The sequence below is a fragment of the Eleutherodactylus coqui genome, chromosome 5 (assembly GCF_035609145.1).
Source record: "Eleutherodactylus coqui strain aEleCoq1 chromosome 5, aEleCoq1.hap1, whole genome shotgun sequence".
Lineage (NCBI taxonomy): Eukaryota > Metazoa > Chordata > Amphibia > Anura > Eleutherodactylidae > Eleutherodactylus > Eleutherodactylus coqui.
In genome coordinates, this window is record NC_089841.1 from 271,814,867 (window position 1) to 271,823,646 (window position 8,780).

Genomic DNA, 8,780 nt, shown 5'->3' on the forward strand with positions numbered 1-8,780 from the left:
ACTGAGGAGAATCTACCTCACCTCTATGTGTATATACTGAGGAAAATTTACCTCACCTCTATGTGTATATACTGAATAGTATCTAATTCACCTCTATGTGTATATACTGAGGAGAATCTACCTCACCTCTGTGTGTGTATATACTGAGGAGAATCTGCCTCACCTCTATGAATATGTACTGAGGAGATTCTACCTCAGCTCTATGTGTATATACTGAGGAGAATCTACCTCACCTCTATGTGTATATACTGAGTAGAATCTACTTCACCTCTATGTGTATATACTGAGGAGAATCTTGATGACCTCTATGTGTATATACTGAGTAGAATCTACCTCACCCCTGTGTGTATATGCTGAGGAGAATCCACCTCCCCTCTATGTCTATATACTGAGGAGAATCTACCTCACCTCCCTGTGTATATACTGAGGAGAATCTCAATGACCTCTATGTGTATATACTGAGGAGACTCCACCTCACCTCTATGTGTATATACTGAGTAGAATCTACTTCACCTCTATGTGTAGATACTGAGGAGAATCTACCTCACCTCTGTGTGTATATACTGAGGAGAATCTACCTCACCTCTGTGTGTATATACTGAGGAGAATCTACCTCACCTCTATGTATGTGTACTGAGGAGAATCTACTTTACCTCCATGTGTATATACTGAGGAGAATCTGCCAGCCCTCCATGTGTATATACTGAGGAGAATCTACCTTACCTCTATGTGTATATACTGAGGGGAATCTGCCTCACCTCCGTGTGTATATACTGAGGAGAATCTACCTCACCCCTGTGTGTATATACTGAGGAAAATCTAACTCCCCTCTATGTGTATATACTGAGGAGACTATCTCACTTCTGTGTGTATATACTGAGGAGAATCTCAATGACCTCTATGTGTATATACTGAGGAGAATCTACCTCTCCTCTATGTGTATATACTGAGGAGAAGCTCAATGACCTCTATGTGTATATACTGAGGAGAATCTACCTCACCCCTGTGTGTATATACTGAGGAGAATCTACCTCACCTTTACGTGTATATACTGAGGAGAATCTACCTCACCTCTATGTATATATACTTAGTAGAATCTACTTTACCTCTATATGTATATACTGAGGAGAATCTTCCTCACCTCTGTGTGTATATACTGAGGAGAATCTACCTCCCGTCCATGTGTATATACTGAGGAGAATCTACCTTACGTCTATGTGTATATACGGAGGAGAATCTACCTCAACTCTGTGTGTATAAACTGAGGAGAATGTCAATGACCTCTATGTGTATATACTGAGGAAAATCGACCTCACCCCTATGTGTATATACTGAGGAGAATTTACCTTCTCTCCATGTGTATATAGCTGAGGAGAATCTACCTTACCTCTATGTGAATATACTGGGGAGAATCTACCTCACCTTTGTGTATATACTGAGGAGAATCTCAATGACCTCTATGTGTATATACTGAGGAGAATCTACCTCACCTCTATGTGAATATACTGAGGTAAATGTACCTCACTTCTGTGTGTATATACTGAGGAGAATGTACCTCACCTCTATGTGTATATACTGAGGATGATTTACCTCACCTCTATGTGTATATACTGAGTAGAATCTACTTCACCTCTGTGTATATACTGAGGAGAATCTACCTCACCTCCGTGTGTATATACTGAGGAGAATCTCAATTACCTCTATGTGTATATACTGAGGATAATCTATTTCACCCCTGTGTGTATATACTGAGGAGAATCTACCTCCCTTCTATGTGTATATACTGAGTAGAATCTGCTTCACCTCTGTGTATATATACTGAGGAGAATCTACCTCACCTCTGTGTGTATATACTGAGGAGAATCTACCTCACCTCTATGTATATGTACTGAGGAGATTCTACCTCACCTCTATGTGTATATACTGAGGAGAATGTACCTCACCTCTATGTGTATATACTGAGTAGAATCTACTTCACCTCTATGTGTAAATACTGAGGAGAATCTACCTCACCTCCATGAGTATTTACTGTGCAGAATCTACCTTACCTCTATGTGTATATACTGAGGAGAATCTACCTCACCCCCCTGTGTATATACTGAGGAGAATCTCAATGACCTCTATGTGTATATACTGAGGAGAATGTACCTCACGTCCGTGTGTATATACTGAGGAGAATCTCAATGACCTCTATGTGTATATACTGAGGAGAATCTACCTCACCCCTGTGTGTATATACTGAGGAGAATCTACCTCACCTCTATGTGTATATACTGAGGAGAATCTACCTCACCCCTGTGTGTATATACTGAGGAGAATTTTCCTCTCCTCTATGTGTATATACTGAGGAGAATCTACCTCACCTCTATGTGTGTATATACTGAGGAGAATCTACCTCCCCTCTATGTGTATATACTGAGGAGAATCTACCTCCCCTCTATGTGTATATACTGAGGAGAATCTACCTCCCCTCTATGTGTATATACTGAGGAGAATCTACCTCCCCTCTAAGTGTATATACTGAGGAGAATCTACCTCCCCTCTATGCGGATTTTCACACTCAGGATTGAACAATCAAGTAGCGACCCCTTTGCTTTTTCCCATTTAGGACCTAAAGAATGGTAGTGGCAAATTTCAAATTTGTACGAGACTGAGAAGTTAGAAAATTAGTGGCAAGCCAGTCAGTGAGTAAGTCAATCAGTGAGCGCTTTCGTTTTTATATATGTACTTTATATAAACAGATGTGCGGTAGATTCTGCTGAGTACATACACATAGAAGTGAGGTAGATTCTCCTCAGTATATACACATAGAGGAGTGTTAGGTTCTTCTCAGTATATATACATAGCGGTGAGGTAGATTCTCCTCAGTATATACACATAGAGGAGTGTTAGGTTCTTCTCAGTATATACACATAGAGGAGAGGTAGATTCTTCTCAGTACATACACATAGAGGTGAGGTAGATTCTCTTCAGTATATACACATAGAGGATTGTTAGGTTCTTCTCAGTATATATACATAGAGGTGAGGTAGATTCTCCTCAGTATATACACATAGAGGAGTGTTAGGTTCTTCTCAGTATACACACGTAGAGGTGAGGTAGATTCTCCTTAGTATATACACATAGCCTCTCACTAGCAAAGCCAGACTCCTACTGTAAACTGATGAAGGGCATATACCCTGAAACAGCTGTCTGTACATTGAGTCTGGCATTGCTTTTAATTCCCAGTCATTATTACAAGGCTTGTATAAAGAGTCTAACTTTGCAACTGCAGTTTCTCAGTGGAAGGGAAGACCACACCAGGGTCTGCAGCGTGGAATTGGCTGCCTGCTGCCCCGGGTAGCGGCCTTCCTGCCCCTAAGAGCCAAAGGTTGTGAGTTCAATCCCTGCATGGTTCAGGTAGCCGCTTCAACGTTGACTCAGCCTTCCATCCTTCCGAGGTCGGTAAAATGAGGACCCAACTAGGTGGGGGGTAATAAATTACTTGAAGGCGCTGCAGAATAAGTTGGCGCTATACAAACAAGATTTATTAAAAGAAATAACAATTTGCTATGGATAAGCAGGTTGTGTGATCCGCACAGGATACCCCCCTCCTATCTATGGAATATTCATAATCGTAACTATCTGGTGAACCCTCTGAGTGCAGGTTTTTTTATAATCAAGTTTTTTCTTCTTTCCATACGGGGGGGGGGGATCCCTCTTGTGAGGACCCCTGTAACTCCTGCAGCTCTCCCCTGAATCAGCGGATGCCTCTGGGCATAGGAGCGTATACACCAGAAATCATCTGTATACCATAGGTGAGGCAGCTGGTACCCTAGGGTGCCGAGCTGTCCGCATCAGGTGAGACCTAAACATTCATATATCTCTGGTGATTTTCTGGTATTGAGAGCCAAACATGATATGGCTAATATCGGAATATATATCAGGCCAGTATGCGTATATAGCAAAACAAGTGCTCCCAGAAATGCCGAATAGAACACCCATAAAGAAATACTTTCACTCTTGGGGCCCAATGTACTACTATATGCAAATATTACCTGATCCCATCACATTCTCAGGTGTGTTTGCATGTGGCCCTCTCTCCAGTGGCGCGGATTGGTGTAACCTGTTCACCTATCGGCATATCCTATATAGGGTGATACAGGCCAAATGCCGTGTTGACATGCAGTTTTATAGCAAAAGGACACAGTTGTCAGATTGCCCAATTTTACAAGTGAAGAGCAGTTTTACCTGCAAAACTGTGTGGCCATCAAGAAGCAATGCAAAAAAGCTGCCAATTTCCGGTAAATCCAAGCATCGGCGTGGTTTCCGTATAACTTCACTGTTAAGAAGGTTGTTTTAGGTTTGGAATCTGTGCAGAAAACAATTCCAAGCAGGTCATGAAGGTTTGCAGCTGTAAGGGTATGCTGGGATACACAGAAGAGGGGGCACATACTTTTTTTTTTGCAGTAGTAGCCTGCTGTCCAGTCTTTGCTTTGGACTATTTCTGGATTCCCTCTTATGGACCGTTCATACAGGATGGAATATCCCGTCTCTAAATTACACACCAAAATCACTGCTAACAGCGGAATGGCTGCAGGATTCTTCTGTTTTCAAATCTGCACATTAGTGCTGACTATTTCACAGGAGGGTGTATTCCACAACTCTCTCACAAGTGCACCTTAGTCACACCTTAAAGACACGGCTTAAAGGGGTTGTCTCGCGAAAGCAAGTGGGTCTATACACTTCTGTATGGCCATATTAATGCACTTTGTAATGTACATCGTGCATTAAATATGAGCCATACAGAAGTTATTCACTTACCTGCTCCGTTGCTAGCGTCCTCGTCTCCATGGTTCCGTCTAAATTCGCTGGCAGCTTGCTTTTTTAGACGCGCTTGCGCAGTCCGTTCTTCTCCTTTCAGCACGAGCCGCTTCAGTGTGCTCCCCGCTACAGCTCTTCTGCGCATGCGCAGACGAGCTGTCACTGCTCGGGAGCGCACTGGAGCGGCCATTCTGTACCATCCTCTGTTAGAGGAAGGTGCAGAGCCGCCGAGCTGTCCCAAGAAGCCGCCCAGCTGTATCGCTGTCCTGCCGTCCTGCCGCCCAGGTAAGTGATGGGCCGGGGGGGGGGGGGGGGGGGCTGCCACTGCGCCGGGGGGGGGGGCTGCCGCTGCGATGGGGGGGCTGTCACTGTGCCAGGGGGGGGGGCTGTCGCTGTGCCGGGGGGACTGTCGCTGCGATGGGGGGGGGCTGTCGCTGTGCCGGGGGGGGGGGCTGCCGCTGCGATGGGGGGGGGGGGGCTGTCGCTGCGATGGGGGGGGCTGTCGCTGCGATGGGGGGGCTGTCGCTGTGCCGGGGGGGGGGCTGTCGCTGTGCCGGGGGGGGGCTGCGCCGGTTACCTGCTGCCTGGCGGTGGGTGACTGGTCGGCCGTGTTCACTCCAGGGTTCCGGTCGGCGGCTGCGGGGCGTCTGGTTGTCAGGGAGACACAGCTGGTAGCGTCTCGAGAGCGCGCACGTCGGGCTACAGCAAGCGAAGGGAGAAGAGCCGGCGGCCATCTTGGGAAAATTTTTATAAGTTGCTGAAACGCTGGAACGGTAAGTAGAAACCAGCTAGAAAAGTCATTTACAGGGGTAATTAGTAATGTATGCTTAATTAGGGGGACTGGGCAAAAAAAAAAATTCACTGCTTCCTCGAGACATCTCCTTTAATCTGCTGCAACGCATTTCTGCTCCTTAATCCATAATGTATACATGCAGATTTTGGTGAACATTTTTCTGTCTTCAGGCGCATCTTGCAAAAATATTCCACATATTTGAAAGGTCCCTTAGTGTCCCGCTGCCTTCCTCTTCTCAAGAACGAGTGCCCTCTGAGCTTTGTGAGGCATACGTGCTCATGCAGTTTATCTGCACTGCTTGCCTGCTTGTGTTCCTCTGTGGGCCAAGCCTGCAGAGAGAAAGCATGGATGCATGACGACTTTGTCACGGCATTATCCAGTTTTCAGGGTACGCTCGGACAAACGAGCTATGCAGATAGATGCCGTTTCAGGCCAATCACCTGATCTGGGAGCATGTTAAAAAGAATTCCAGTCTGTGAAGTGAAGGCCCAATGTCCACGGGTGGATTTGATTTGCAGAAGATCCACAATTCAAGCTGCTCACAAAGAAGCATTGGCATCTGCACCTGAACTAGAGCATGTTCCATTTCACTGCGGTTCTCGCACGGACGGCTTCCATTGAAGTCAATGAGGCCAGACGGGCTGCAGATTCCTTGGGAGGAGCAGGAGATATTAAAAAAAAAAATCTGTACTGCGCATGTCCAACAGCGAGCTGAGCCATCCGCAATACAGATGTCCTGGAAAAATAGTGATCCATGCAGACACAGGTACGCAGGGTCGCTGGCCACAGGCAGGGTCAGATTCCGCTCCGGGCTCCCATATCCGTCCATAGTCATGAGGCATAACTTTGGAGATGTTGTTAAGCCCATGAAAACTGCTTTGTGTTAAAGGGGTTGTCCCGCGAAACAAAGTTGGGTTATACACTTCTGTATGGCCATATTAATGCACTTTGTAATGTACATTGTGCATTAATTATGAGCCATACAGAAGTTATTCACTTACCTGTTCCGTTGCTGGCGTCCTCGTCTCCATGGTGCCGTCTAATTTTCGGCATCTAATCGCCCGATTAGACGCACTTGCGCAGTCCGGTCTTCTTCTTTTCTGAATGGGGCCGCTCGTGCCGGAGAGCGGCTCCTCGTAGCTCTGCCCCGTCACGTGCCGATTCCAGCCAATCAGGAGGCTGGAATCGGCAATGGACCGCACAGAAGCCCTGCGGTCCACCGAGGGTGAAGATCCCGGCGGCCATCTTCACCAGGTAAGTAAGAAGTCACCGGAGCGCGGGGATTCAGGTAAGTACTATCCGTTTTTCTTTTTTAACCCCTGCATCGGGTTTGTCTCGCGCCGAATGGGGGGGCTATTGAAAAAAAAAAAAAACCGTTTCGGCGCGGGACAACCCCTTTAATGTTTTTTTGTGTGTGGATAATGATTAGGGAGTAAAGATGTCTTTAGGATGCCATCGAGAGCCATTTCATCAAATAGATGTGTTTACTAAAGGTATCATTCTAGGGTGATGTACCGTTGGTTGCTCTTTGCGTTGTGGTAGAAACTCACTGGGATTGTGGGTCGAATTTGGAGTTGGTCAGTAGAATGGAATTTCCATTGTTTAGTGGGACTGGAGCACTGAGACGAATGTCACAACGCACAGATCGATGCATCCGGCGTCATGCAGTAGTGGCTCCACAATTCACAGCAGGCAACATTCTGCAACATGCTCCAGTATCAACGATGACAGCTTCTCGAAGTTTGCAGTCAAGCCATCCATTGTGGAGACTGGTGCCCACACCACACGATCGTCATGAGCGCTTACAGTAGTGTCGCTCCAGAGCTACCAGGTGTGATAAATGGCACAGCGTGGTGTTCAGTGACAAATCGAGATTTGACTCCACAAATCTGATCGCCTAGCGAGAGTCTGGAGGCAACATAACGCTTGGGCTGATCCTTTTGCCATTTTAGAGCATCACACAGTTCATCAACATGAAGCCATCCTGCCATCAGCTGATTACCTCTACTACACATCAGGGGCGGATCGACGGCACGCCGCTATGTGGGTACCGTGCTGCAGCCCGTCACACTGCCGTATCTTCAGGGTGGACCTAACGCTGCTTTCTAGCAGGATAAGGCGTGGCCCCACACAGCAAACATCAGCGGCGTGCTCTGCAGGTTGTCCAGGCGATTCCTCGACCTGCAAATCTCTCTGAAATATATAGCTATAATATAAAAAATGTAGAATAATATATTAAAAAAAGAGGACAATTGCTTAGATGCTCTGAAAAATGGCAAACGGCATTCCTATAAAAAGGCCGTTAAAACATATAGGTGCACCTAAATAAGGAACACAGCCTTCCCAACCACAGCAAGCAGTAAGGTAGGTGTTGCAGGACGCTACGTTAGCAGCAGCTACCGTAATTGCCAGGTTGACCTTATAAATGCAGGTGCAGCCCGTCACTTGGTGCTAAATCACGTGCGTTAGCTCCATGAGAGCTCTTTCACACAACTGTATGCGTTTTTACGCTCGGCCGTACGCACTGAGAAATCGCATGAACTGAGAATAGCCGTGATCAAGTCGCGATCTTTAGCCACATTTTCTGCTGTTCACATGGGGCAAAAATTACGGAAATCTCTTGATTGGCAGAAATCCTTCTAATGACTTGTAAAGCTAAAATAGTGGGAGCGGTCTTCTTTTACCTGCACTGGACGCTCCTATACCCCCTCCCCCTCCCTTTTTTTCAGCTCCCATAGGAGTCTATGGGAGCCTCCAGCGTATATCGACCAAAGATAGGGCAAGACTTATCTTTGAAACCAGCATATAAAATTGGCGACCGATCTGCTATTTTTCCCAGCCCGATTTAGGCGGCCAAAAATCACTCATCTGCATTGGAATCCAATAATTCAGATGGTCGTCATTTTGGGATGCAGCTAAATAGAGGCGTAAATACAGTCACGTAAATATGGCTTAAAGGGGTTGTCCCGCGAAACAAAGTGGGTCTATACACTTCTGTATGGCCATATTAATGCACTTTGTAATGTACATTGTGCATTAATTATGAGCCATACAGAAGTTATAAGAAATTTTTCACTTACCTGCTCCGTTGCTAGCGTCCTCGTTTCCATGGTGCCGTCTAATTTTCAGCGTCTAATGGCCAAATTAGACGCGCTTGCGCAGTCCGGGTCTTCTTCTTTTCTCA